Here is a 14,788-nt window from a genome sequence, read left to right on the forward strand (position 1 = left end):
GAACTTGAGGGAATATTTGTTCTACCTTTAGCTCCTCGTTGGGTTCGACACTCTTACTTATCGAAAGAGGCTACAATTGATCCCCTATACTTGTGGGTTATCAACCCCCTCATGTCACGTTTGTCTAGTGTCAAAGGATTCAAGAAAACCATGTCTTCATCATTAGGAGAAAGTAACAGGCGCATGATGGTACCAAGCTCTTCAAAGTTGTTCTAGAACGGAGTCCCAGATAGGATAATTCGCTTTTTGGTACAAAGTTCAGCAAGAGCCTTCCGAATATCGCTATTTGGAAGGCCTTTGCTGAAATTCGTACCAAAAGGTGGATTATCCTATCCGGGACTCCGTTCCAGAACAACTTTGCCAAACTTCGTACCATCATGCCCCGGTTACTTCCGGCTAATGATGAAGCCATGGATTTCTTCAATAGTTTGACACAAGGCAACCTCTCGACCCCTCGGCGTTCCTCGACCCTCGACCCCTCAACGACCCTTGAACCCTCGGCCCCTCGACGACCTTCGACCCTCGACCCCTCGATGACCCTCGACAACCCTCGACCCCTCGGTGACCATCGACCCTCTACCCTAGTTCCTTCTTCTTCTCCTGTTTTTTCTTCTTCTTCCTCGTCTTATTTATTTCTCCTCTTCTTCCTCTCCTCTTCTTCTCCTTCTTCTTCTCCTTCTTCCTCTTCTTATTTTCCTTTTTTCCTCTCCTTCTTTTTCTTCTTCTTCCTTCTTCCTTGTTCCTTCTTCCTCTTTTCTTCCTTTTCCTTATTTTACTTTTTCCTCTCCGATCCACTAACCTAAAATGCACTAATAGTGCAACTAATAACCTAAAATGCACTAAATCAACTAACCTTAAATGTAACTTTTGCAACACAATTTTTTTAAATATGCACATATATATGAACATATACATAAATTGACGAAAAAAATTCTATGAACAAAAAAATCATACATCAATGCATACATATCCATGGATCATACATACATATGCATATACATACATATACATACAACATCAATATATACATACATCAATGAACAAAGCAGAGCAGGCCGGGGCGGCGGCGCGCGGCAAAGCAGAGCAGGCCGGGGAGGCGGCGGCAGCGCACGGCAAGCAGAGCAGGCAGGGGCGGCGGCGCTGGGGAAGGGAGGGCTCACTGGGCGGCGCCGGCGAGGTCGGGGCAGAGGGCGGCCACGGCGAGGTCGGGGCAGAGGGCGGCCACGGCGAGGTCGGGGCAGAGGGCGGCCACGACGAGGTCGGGGCAGAGGGCGTCGACGGCGAGGTCGGGGCAGAGGGCGTCGACGTGAGAGGTCGGGGCAGAGGGCAGCGACGGCGTCGACGGCGAGCTCGATCGGGCAACCTGGCGGCGTCGTCGGGAGCAACTGAAGATGAAATCCGAAAAACGCTAAGTGTTGGTTTATATAGCAAATCCATTGGTCCCGGTTCATGGCACAAACCGGGACCAATGCCACCCTTTAGTCCCGGTTGGTGCCACCAACCGGGACCAAAGGTCTGTTTTCAGCAGCCCAAAGGGCGGGAAGCAGAGACCTTTGGTCCCGGTTGGTGGCACCAACCGGGACTAAAGGGTGGCATTGGTCCCGGTTGATGCCATCAACCGAGACCAAAGGTGGGTATTGGTCCCGGTTGGTGCCACCAACGGGGACGAAAGGGTGGTGTTGTTGCCACGGCCAAAACTTTAGTCCCACCTCGCTAGTTGAGAGGGGCTCAGAGTTGTTTATAAGCCCCACTCCCGCTGCCCTCTCGAGCTCCTCTCAAATGCAGGCCTACTGGGCCTAATCACATACTATGCTCCTGTGGGCCTACTGGGCCATCTGCGGGCCTGAATCCTGGCCCATGTTGGGTTTCTAATCGTATTCACGCCATGGTGGCCCAGTAGGTGGCATTTTTTTGTTTTATTTATTTTATTTTGTTTCTACTTACAACAAAATACTTATTATTGCTATTTTTTATTTATTTTATTAAAGTTTATTTTGTTTCTACTTATTTATTAAAGTTTATTTTGTTTCTACTTATTTATTTTATTTTTTATTTATTTTATGAAAATTCTTTTTGCTTATAATGTTTTGAACAGAAAATACTTTGATAATTTTAGTTGCATAAATTTTATATAATTTTAGTTTCAATAATACTAGAGGTTTATAAAAGCTTTTTAGTTGATTCCTTTTGCTATTAGAGTTTCATTAAAGTTTTCTAGTTCATTCTTTTTTCTATTAGAGTTTCATTAAAGTTTTCTAGTTCATTCTTTTAGTTTATTATTTTTGCTATTAGAGTTTCATAAAAGTTTTCCAGATCATTCTTTTTTATATTAGTTCATTATTTGAGCTAAATGACCCTGAAATTGAAAAGCACTTCAGATGAACTCTGAATAGGTTGAAAATTGGCATGGTATCATAATTTCACTCACATAGCATGTGCTAAAAAGTTGAGAGGGTTACGGCAAAAACTGGATGCATTTCATGTATAAAACGGACAATCTATTTCGATGTATCAGGGTTTCAAACGAAAGCTCATCTGTTACAAAGAGATTTCATTTTTTTAACTTATTTGAACTCCAGAATTTGTGTGTGTTCAAAATGCACCAATCAAAGCCACATTATCAATTTTCAACTCTTTCTGACTTCATTTGTTATTTTTCATGCATTTACTGATTTTTTTGAGCTATATGACCCTGAAAATGAAAAGCACTACAAATGAACTCTGGAAAGCTTGAAAGTTAGCATGGTATCATCATTTCACCCACATAGCATGTGCTAAAAAGTTGAGAGGGTTACGGCAAAAACTGGATGCACTTCGTGTACAAAACGGACAATCTCTTTCGAATTATCAGGGTTTCATACGGAAACTTGTCTGTTACAAAGGGATTTCATTTTTTGAACTTATTTGAACACCGGAGTTTTTGTGTGTTCAAAATGCACCATTCAAAGCCACATCATCAATTTTCAACCCTTTCTGACTTCATTTGTTATTTTTCATGCATTTACTGATTTTTTAAGCTATATGACCCTGAAAATGAAAAGCACTACAAATGAACTCTAAAAAGGTTGAAAGTTGGCATGGTATCATCATTTCACCCACATAGCATGTGCTAAAAATTGAGAGGGCTACGGCAAAAACTGGATGCACTTCATGTACAAAACGGACAATCTTTTTGGAAGTATCAGAGTTTCATACGGAAACTCGTCTGTTTCAAAGGGATTTCATTTTTTTGAACTTATTTGAACACCAGACTTTTTGTGTGTTCAAAATGCACCATTCAAAGCCATATCATCAATTTTCAACCCTGTCTAACTTCATTTGTTATTTTTCATGCATTTACTAATTTTTTTGAGCTATATGACCCTGAAAATGAAAGGCACTACAAATGAACTATGAAAAGGTTGAAAGTTGGCATGGTATCATCATTTCACCCGCATAGCATGTGCTAAATAGTTGAGAGGGTTACGGCAAAAACTGGATGCACTTCGTGTACAAAACGGGCAACTTCTTTCGAAGTATCAGGGTTTCATACGGAAACTCGTCTGTTACAAAAGGCATTTCATTTCTTCACATGTAACTGCAGTGATATTCTAGATCAAAGGCATCATCATAATAGTTGTGGAGAGAAAGTCTTCACTATTTCTTCGCTTGTGTCCTTTGCTTATTGCGCCGTAACCATGGATAATCTTCATCGTTTAACAGGGTGCTTGGGTCAGCCTTGACTTTGAAGGGAGGAATTTCATGAAACTTTTCATAATCTTAGGACATGTCTATCTTGCCCTCCACTCCCACGATGTCTCTTTTTCCTGAAAGAACTATGTGGCCCTTAGGCTCATCGTATGATGTGTTCGCTTCCTTATCTTATCTTTTTCTCGGTTTGGTAGGCATGTCCTTCACATAGAAAACCTGCGCCACATCATTGGCTAGGACGAATGGTTTGTCTGTGTACCCAAGATTGTTCAGATCCACTATTGTCATTCCGTACTGTGGGTCTACCTGTACCCCGCCTCCTTACAGATTGACCCATTTGCACTTAAACAAAGGGACCTTAAAATCATGTCTGTAGTCAAGTTCCCACATGTCCACTATGTAACCATAATATGTGTCCTTTCCCCTTTTGGTTGCTGCATCAAAGCGGACACCGCTGTTTTGGTTGGTGCTCTTTTGATCTTGGGCGATCGTGTAAATGTATTCCTATTTATCTCGTATCCTTTGTAAGTCAATACAGTCGAAGCACTGGACAACGAGTACAGCTCATCACAAACAGTGTTGTTACCTCTGAGACGTGTTTCCAACCAACTGCCGAAAGTCCTGATGTGTTCACATGTAATCCAGTCGTCACACTGCTCCGAGTGTTTGGAGCGCAGACTGTTCTTGTGTTCATCGACATACGGGGTCACCAAGGTAGAGTTCTGTAGAACTGTGTAGTGTTCTTGAGACCAAGAATGCCCGTCCCTGCATATTATTGAGTCCCCTCCTAGCGTGCCTTTTCCAGTCAGTCTCCCCTCATACCACGATTTAGGGAGACCAATCTTCTTAAGGCCAGGAATGAAGTCAACACAAAACCCAATGACATCCTCTGTTTGATGGCCCATGGAGATGCTTCCTTCTGGCCTAGCGCGGTTACGGACATATTTATTTAGGACTCCCATGAACCTCTCAAAGGGGGAACATATTGTGTAGGAATACGGGCCCAGAATGACAATCTCATCGACTAGATGAACTAGGACGTGCATCATGATATTGAATAAGGATGGTGGGAACACCAACTCAAAACTGACAAGACATTGTGCCACATCACTCCTTAGCCTTGGTATGATTTATGGATCGATCACCTTCTGAAAGATTGCATTGAGGAATGCACATAGCTTCACAATGGCTAATCGGACGTTTTCCGGTAGAAGCCCCCTCAGTGCAACCGGAAGCAGTTGCGTCATAATCACGTGGCAGTCATGAGACTTTAGGTTCTGGAACTTTTTCTCTAGCATATTTATTATTCCCTTTATATTCGACGAGAAGTCAGACGGGACCTTCATATTGAGCAGGCATTCAAAGAAGATTTCCTTCTCTTCTTTGGTAAGAGCGTAGCTGCCAGGACCTTCATATTGCTTTGGAGGCATGTCGTCTTTTTCATGCAAACGTTGCAGGTCCTCCCATGCCTCCGGTATATCTTTTGTCTTCCCATACACACCCAAGAAGCCTAGCAGGTTCAAGCAAAGATTCTTCGTCACGTGCATCACGTCGATTGAAGAGCGGACCTCTAGGTCTTTCCAGTAGGGTAGGTCCCAAAATATAGATTTCTTCTTCCACATGGGTGCGCGTCCCTCAGCGTCATTCGGAACAGATAGTCCGTCAGGACCCTTTCAAAGATTACGTGTAAATTATTGACCATAGCAAGTACGTGATCACCGGTATGCATGGCGGGCTTCTTCCGGTGATCTGCCTCGCCTTTGAAATGCTTGCCTTTCTTTCGATGTTGATGGTTGGTCGGAAGAAATCGACGATGGCCCAGGTACACATTCTTCCTGCATTTGTCCAGGTATATACTTTCGTTGTTAGCTAAACAGTGCGTGCATGCGTGGTATCCCTTGTTTGTCTGTCCTGAAAGGTTACTGAGAGCGGGCCAATCGTTGATGGTTACAAACAGCAAAGCATGCAGGTTAAATTCCTCCTTTTTGTGCTCATCTCACACACGTACACCGTTTCCATTCCACAGCTGTTAAATTTCTTCAACTAATGGCCTTAGGTACACATCAATGTAGTTGCCGGGTTGCTTAGGGCCTTGGATGAGAACTGGCATCATAATGAACTTCTGCTTCATGCACATCCAAGGAGGAAGGTTATACATACATAGAGTCACGGGCCAGGTGCTGTGATTGCTGCTCTGCTCCCCGAAAGGATTAATGCCATCCGTGCTTAAACCAAACCATACGTTCCTTGGGTCACCTGCAAACTCAACCCGATACTTTCTCTCGATTTTTCTCCACTGCGAGCCGTCAGCGGGTGCTCTCAACTTACCGTCTTTCTTACGGTCCTTTCTGTGCCATCGCATCAACTTGGCATGCTCTACGTTTCTGAACAGACGTTTCAACCGTGGTATTGTAGGAGCATACCACATCACCTTCGCAGGAACCCTCTTCCTGGGGGCTCGCCGTCAACATCACCAGGGTCATCTCGTCTGATCTTATACCGCAATGCACCGCATACCGGGCATGTGTTAAATCCTCGTACGCACCGCGGTAGAGGATGCAGTCATTAGGGCATGCATGTATCTTCTGCACCTCCAATCCTAGAGGGCATACGACCTTCTTTGCTGCGTACGTACTGTCAGGCAATTCGTTATCCTTTGGAAGCTTCTTCTTCAATATTTTCAGTAGCTTCTCAAATTCTTTGTCAGGCACAGCATTCTCTGCCTTCCACTGCAGCAATTCCAGTACGGTACCGAGATTTGTGTTGCTATCTTCGCAATTGGGGTACAAGCCTTTTTTGTGATCCTCTAACATGCGATCGAACTTCAGCTTCTCCTTATCACTTTCACACTGTCTCCTTGCATCAACAATGACCCGGCGGAGATCATCGCCGGGCACAATATCGTCTGGTTCCTCTTGATCTTCAGCAGCTTCCCCCATTGCAGCATCACCGTATTCCGGGGGCACATAGTTGTCATCGTCCTCATCTTCTTCGCTGTCTTCCATCATAACCCCTATTTCTCCGTGCTTGGTCCAAACATTATAGTGTGGCATGAAACCCTTATAAAGCAGGTGGCTGTGAAGGATTTTTCGATCAGAGTAAGACTTCGTATTCCCACATATAGGGCATGGACAGCACATAAAACCATTCTGCTTGTCTGCCTCAGCCACTTCGAGAAAATTATGCACGCCCTCAATGTACTCGGAGGTGTGTCTGTCACCGTACATCCTTGCCGGTACATCTGCGTGCATTATATATAATTAAGTGTGTCAAAAACCATTACAGAACATCATGAATAGATAAGTGACCAAATTAATAGAAGTTCATCATCACATCAAAACCAAAGTACATACATAGTTCTCATTGAACAACATATAGCTCTCTAGAGCATCTAATTAAACCATAAATTGAAACTATGTAAAACATTTCAATGCAACAACAAATTGATCCAACGGCATAATGATACCAAGCCTCGGTATGAATGGCATATTTTCTAATCTTTCTAATCTTCAAACGCATTGCGTCCATCTTGATCTTGTGATCATCGACGACATCCACAACATGCAACTCCAATATCATCTTCTCCTCCTCAATTTTTTTATTTTTTCCTTCAAGTAATTGTTTTCTTCTTCAACTAAATTTAACCTCTCGACAATAGGGTCGGTTGGAATTTCCGGTTCACATACCTCCTAGATAAATAAAATCCATGTCACGTTGGTCGGCATAATTGTCATAAACAATAAATGAACCAAATAGTTATAAAATACAATATATACCACATCTGAATCATAGACAGGACGAGGGCCGACGGGGGCGGATACCAAAACCATCGCAGTATATAATAACAAGCAATAATAAAAGTAAGAAAATTAGAAAAGTATCTATCTAATCATAAAAGTAAGAATTTTTTCTTTCAGAAAGAAGATAAGAACAAGAGGCTCACCACGGTGGTGCCGGCGACGAGATCGGCGCGGGCGATCGATGGCGGTGAAGACGGGGACGGGACGTGATGGACCGCTAAAGCTAGACAAATCTCGAGGAAAATTGAGCTTGGACGTCGAGCTTCGAGAGGAAAAAGCTTAACTAGTGTTGCTCGGGCATTTCATTGAACACCTCATGTGCATAGGAGGTGAGCTAGAGCACCACAAAGCTCTCCCCTCGCCGGCCAGAAAAAACAGAGCAGTGTGGAGTGCTCTGCTCGCCGGCGAGGGGGTATATATAGGCGCCTCATTGGTCCCGGTTCGTGCCTGGAACCGGGACTAAAGGCCCCCCCCTTCTGTCCCGGTTCCAGCCACGAACCAGGACCAATGGCTGTGGGCCAGGAGTGTGGACCATTGGTCCCGGTTCGTGCCTGGAACCGGGACAAATGGGTCCAGACGAACCGGGACAAATGCCCCACGAGGCCCGGCCGCCCCCTGGGCGCACGAACCAGGACGTATGCCCCGCATGGGTCCCGGTTCGTGACTGAACCGGGACTAATGGGCTGGCCAGGCCTGAACCAAAGCCCTGTTTTCTACTTGTGTCCACAAAAGCTTCATCGTAGTCTGAATAGAGTAGCCGATTGTTCGGTGAGATACCGTCGTAAAGAATGTAGCACAGCTATGTGGCTACACAGAACACCCCGATGTACTGAGGAATTCTTGCATCTAGACTATAAATATGCAATACTAGAATAAAACACTTTTAACCTTGCAAAATGAAAAGGAGAACTCCTTGGGAGCATCTGCAAGGGTCACTTTCTGTGGGCTAGGAGCGCGCCACTTGGCATGCTCTCAGCCTCCACCACATGTCGCGTGTTGCGCGCTCCCTTTGGATTTTGTTATTTTATTTTTCTGTACCTTTTTGGCTTTTAGATGATTTTTCGCCTTTTCCTCAGTTTTCGCCAGGTTTTGGAAAACAATTAAACAAATTTTTGCATGAAAAACATGTGTTTTTTCCTTCTGTGTGAGGCACAAATTAACTTCTTGTGGAGGTACAGATTTTCTTTCGCAAGTCGTGCCTCTCCGAGGCGAAAAGGGAAAAAAGTTCTACCCCGAGAGGCACAAATCTAGTTCTTGTGGAGGCACGGATTTGCTTATGCAAGAGGCACAATTATGCCTCTCGGTAAAGGAAACAAAATGAGTTTTTTCTTCTGCGAGAGGCATAGATTTACTTGTCGTGATGCCATGGATTTGCTTCCACGAGAGGAGCGGTCGCGCCTCTTGAACAAGAAAAAGAAAAATAAAACAAGTTTTATTCCTTATGCAAGAGGCACATATTTACTTCTCATGTAGTCATTGACTTGATTCTGTGAGAGGGACGGTCTGAAGGAAATATGCCCTAGAGGCAATAATAAAGTATTATATATTTCCTTATATCATGATAAATGTTTATTATTCATGCTAGAATTGTATTAACCGGAAACATAATACATGTGTGAATATATAGACAAACAGAGTGTCACTAGTATGCCTCTACTTGACTAGCTCGTTAATCAAAGATGGTTATGTTTCCTAGCCATAGACATAAGTTGTCATTTGATTAACGAGATCACCTCATTAGGAGAATGACGTGATTGACTTGACCCATTCCGTTAGCTTAGCACTCGATCGTTTAGTATGTTGCTATTGCTTTCTTCATGACTTATACATGTTCCTATGACTATGAGATTATGCAACTCCCGTTTACCGGAGGAACACTTTGTGTGCTACCAAACGTCACAACGTAAATGGGTAATTATAAAGGTGCTCTACAGGTGTCTCAAAAGGTACTTGTTGGGTTGGCGTATTTCGAGATTAGGATTTGTCACTCCAATTGTCGGAGAGGTATCTCTGGGTCCACTCGGTAATGCACATCACTATAAGCCTTGCAAGCATTGTGACTAATGAGTTAGTTGCGGGATGATGTGTTACGGAACGAGTAAAGAGACTTGCCGGTAACGAGATTGAACTAGGTATCGAGATACCGACGATCAAATCTCGGGCAAGTAACATACCGGTGACAAAGGGAACAACGTATGTTGTTATGCGGTCTGACCGATAAAGATCTTTGTAGAATATGTGGGAGCCAATATGGGCATCTAGGTCCCGCTATTGGTTATTGACCGGAGACGTGTCTCGGTCATGTCTACATAGTTCTCGAACCCGTAGGGTCCGCACGCTTAACGTTACGATCACAGTTTTATTGAGTTTTGATGTACCGAAGGAGTTCGGAGTCCCGGATGAGATCGGGGATATGACGAGGAGTCTCGAAATGGTCGAGACGTAAAAATCGATATATTGGACGACTATATTCGGACTTCGGAAAGGTTCCAAGTGATTCGGGTATTTTTCGGAGTACCGGAGAGTTACGGGAATTCGTATTGGGCCTTAATGGGCCATACGGGAAAGGAGAGAAAGGCCTCAAAAGGTGGCCGCACCCCTCCCCATGGTCTGGTCCGAATTGGACTAGCGAAGGGGGGCGCACCCTTCCTTCTTTCTCCTTCCCCCTTCCCTTCTCCTACTCCCACAAGGAAAGGAGGAGTCCTACTCCCGGTGGGAGTAGGACTCCCCCCTATGTCGCGCCTCTCCCCTTGGCCGGCTGCCTCCCCCTTGCTCCTTTATATACGGGGGCAGGGGGGCACCCCAGAGACACAACAATTGATCCTTGAGATCTCTTAGCCGTGTGCGGTGCCCCCCTCCACCATATTACACCTCGATAATACCGTTGCAGAGCTTAGGCGAAGCCCTGCGTCGGTGGAACATCATCATCGTCACCACGCCGTCGTGCTGACGAAACTCTCCCTCAACACTCGGTTGGATCGGAGTTCGAGGTACGTCATCGAGCTGAACGTGTGTAGAACTCGGAGGTGCCGTACGTTCGGTACTTGATCGGTCGGATCGTGAAGACGTACGACTACATCAACCGCGTTGTGATAACGCTTCCGCTGTCGGTCTACGAGGGTACGTAGACAACACTCTCCCCTCTCGTTGCTATGCATCACCATGATCTTGCGTGTGCATAGAAATTTTTTTGAAATTACTACGTTCCCCAACAGTGGTATCAGAGCCAGGTTTTATGCGTTGATGCGATGCACGAGTAGAACACAAGTGAGTTGTGGGCGATATAAGTCATACTGCTTACCAGCATGTCATACTTTGGTTCAGCGGCATTGTGAGATGAAGCGGCGCGGACCGACATTACGCGTACGCTTACGCGAGACTGGTTTCACCGTTCGGAGCACTCGTTGCTTAAAGGTGACTGGCGGGTGTCTGTCTCTCTCACTTTAGTTGAACCGAGTGTGGCTACGCCCGGTCCTTGCGAAGGTTAAAACAGCACCAACTTGACAAACTATCGTTGTGGTTTGATGCGTAGGTAAGAACGGTTCTTGCTAAGCCCGTAGCAGCCACGTAAAATATGCAACAACAAAGTAGAGGACGTCTAACTTGTTTTTGCAGGGCATGTTGTGATGTGATATGGTCAAGACATGATGTGATATAATGTGTTGTATGAGATGATCATGTTTTGTAACCGAGTTATCGGCAACTGGCAGGAGCCATATGGTTGTCGCTTTATTGTATGAGATGCAATCGCCATGTAATAGTTTTACTTTATCACTAAGCGGTAGCGATAGTAGTAAAAGCAATAAGTTGGCGAGACGACAACGATGCTACGATGGAGATCAAGGTGTCGCGTCGGTGACGATGGTGATCATGACGGTGCTTCGGAGATGGAGATCACAAGCACGGTGCTTCGGAGATGGAGATCACAAGCACAAGATGATGATGGCCATATCATATCACTTATATTAATTGCATGTGATGTTAATCCTTTATGCATCTTATCTTGCTTTGTTTGACGATAGCATTATAAGATGATCCTTCACTAAATTATCAAAGTATAAGTGTTCTCCCTGAGTATGCACCGTTGCAAAAGTTCTTCGTGCTGAGACACCACGTGATGATCGGGTGTGATAGGCTCTACGTTCAAATACAACGGGTGCAAAACAGTTGCACACGCGGAATACTCAGGTTGAACTTGACGAGCCTAGCATATAACAGATATGGCCTCGGAACATGGAGACCGAAAGGTCGAGCGTGAATCATATAGTAGATATGATCAACATAGTGATGTTCACCATTGAAACTACTCCATCTCACGTGATGATCGGACATGGTTTAGTTGATATGGATCACGTGATCACTTAGAGGATTAGAGGGATGTCTATCTAAGTGGGAGTTCTTAAGTAATATGATTAATTGAACTTAAATTTATCATGAACTTAGTCCTGATAGTATTTTGCAAATTATGTTGTAGATCAATAGCTCGCGTTGTTGCTTCCCTGTGTTTATTTTTGATATGTTCCTAGAGAAAAATTATGTTGAAAGATGTTAGTAGCAAAGATGCGGATTGGATCCGTGATCTGAGGATTATCCTCATTGCTGCACAGAAAAATTATGTCCTTGATGCACCGCTAGGTGACAGACCTATTGCAGGAGCAGATGCAGACGTTGTGAACGTTTGGCTAGCTCAATATGATGACTACTTGATAGTTTAGTGCACCATGCTTAACGGCTTAGAATCGGGACTTCAAAGACGTTTTGAACGTCATGGACCATATAAGATGTTCCAGGAGTTGAAGTTAATATTTCAAGCAAATACCCGAGTTGAGAGATATGAAGTCTCCAACAAGTTCTATAGCTAAAAGATGGAGGAGAATCGCTCAACTAGTGAGCATGTGCTCAGATTGTCTGGGTACTACAATCGCTTGAACCAAATGGGAGTTAATCTTCCAGATAAAATAGTGATTGACAGAATTCTCTAGTCACCATCACCAAGTTAGTAGAACTTTGTGATGAACTATAGTATGCAAGGGATGACGAAAGTAATTCCCGAGCTCTTCGTGATGCTAAAATCGACGAAGGTAGAAATCAAGAAAAACATCAGGTGTTGATGGTTGACGAGACCACTTCAAGTGTTGATGGTTGACAAGACCACTAGTTTCAAGAAAAGGGCAAAGGGAAGAAGGGGAACTTCAAAAGAACGGCAAGCAAGTTGCTACTCAAGTGAAGAAGCCCAAGTCTGTACCTAAGCCTGAGACTAAGTGCTTCTACTGCAAAGGGACTGGTCACTGGAAGCGGAACTACCCCAAGTATTTGGTGGATAAGAAAGATGGCAAAGTGAACAAAGGTATATTGGATATACATGTTATTGATGTGTACTTACTAGTGTTTATAGCAACCCCTCAGTATTTGATACTGGTTCAGTTGCTAAAGAGTAGTAACTCGAAAACGGGAGTAGCAGAATAAACAGAGACTAGTAAAAGGCGAGGTGACGATGTGTGTTGGAAGTAGTTCCAAGATTGATATGATCATCATCGCAGACTCCCTATTCTTTCGAGATTAGTGTTGAAACTAAATAAGTGTTATTTGGTGTTTGCGTTGAGCATGAATATGATTTGATCATGTTTATTGCAATATGGTTATTCATTTAAGTTAGAGAACAATTGTTGTTCTGTTTACATGAATAAAAACCTTCTATGGTCATACACACCAACGAAAATGGTTTGTTGGATCTCGATCGTAGTGATACACATATTCATAATATTGAAGATAAAAGATGCAAAGTTAATAATGATAGTGCAACTTATTTGTGGCACTGCCGTTTAGGTCATATTGGTGTAAAGCGCATGAAGAAACTCCATACTGATGGGATTTTGGAATCACTTGATTATGAATCACTTGATGCTTGCGAACCGTGCCTCATGGGCAAGATGACTGAAACGCCGTTCTCCGGAACTATGGAGAGAGCAACAGATTTGTTGGAAATCATACATACAGATGTATGTGGTCCGATGAATATTGAGGCTCGTAGCAGGTATCATTATTTTCTGACCTTCACAGATGATTTGAGCAGATATGGGTATATCTACTTGATGAAACACAAAGTCTGAAACATTTGAAAAGTTCAAAGAATTTCAGAGTGAAGTGGAGAATCATCGTAACAAGAAAATAAAAGTTTCTACGATATGATCGCAGAGGTAAAATATTTGAGTTATGAGTTTGGCCTTCAGTTAAAACAATGTGAAATAGTTTCACTACTCACGCCACCTGGAACACCACAGTGTAATGGTGTGTCCGAACGTCATAACCGTACTTTATTGGATATAGTGCAATCTATGATGTCTCTTACCAATTTACCACTATCATTTTGGGGTTATGCATTAGAGACAGCTACATTCACGTTAAATAGGGCACCATCAAAATCCGTTGAGACGACGCCTTATGAACTGTGGTTTGGCAAGAAACCAAAGTTGTCGTTTCTTAAAGTTTGGGGTTGCGATGCTTATGTGAAAAAGTTTCATCCTGATAAGCTCAAACCCAAATCGGAGAAATGTGTCTTCATAGGATACCCAAAGGAGACAGTTGGGTACACCTTCTATCACAGATCCGAAGGCAAGACATTCGTTGCTTAGTATGGATCCTTTCTAGAGAAGGAGTTTCTCTTGAAAGAAGTGAGTGGGAGGAAAGTAGAACTTGATGAGGTAACTGTACCTGCTCCCTTATTGGAAAGTAGTTCATCACAGAAATCTGTTCCTGTGACTCCTACACCAATTAGTGAGGAAGTTAATGATGATGATCATGTAACTTCAGATCAAGTTACTACCAAAACTCGTAGGTAAACCAGAGTGAGATCCACACCAGAGTGGTACGGTAATCCTGTTCTGGAGGTCATGTTATTTGACCATGACGAACCTACGAACTATGAAGAAGCGATGGTGAGCCCAGATTCCGCAAAATGGCTTGAGGCCATGAAATCTAAGATGAGATCCATGTATGAGAACAAAGTATGGACTTTGATTGACTTGCCCAATGGTCGGCGAGCCATTGAGATTAAATGGATCTTCAAGAGGAAGACCGACGCTGATAGTAGTGTCACTATCTACAAAGCTAGAATTGTCGCAAAAAGGTTTTCGACAAGTTCAAGATGTTGACTACGATGAGAGTTTCTCACTCGTATCTATGCTTAAGTCTGTCCGAATCATGTTAGCAATTACCGCATTTTATGAAATCTGGCAAAGGGATAAACAAAACTGCATTCCTTAATGGATTTATTAAAGAAGGGTTGTATATGATGCAAC

This window comes from Aegilops tauschii, chromosome 3 (genome assembly GCF_002575655.3).
Source record: "Aegilops tauschii subsp. strangulata cultivar AL8/78 chromosome 3, Aet v6.0, whole genome shotgun sequence".
NCBI lineage: Eukaryota > Viridiplantae > Streptophyta > Magnoliopsida > Poales > Poaceae > Aegilops > Aegilops tauschii.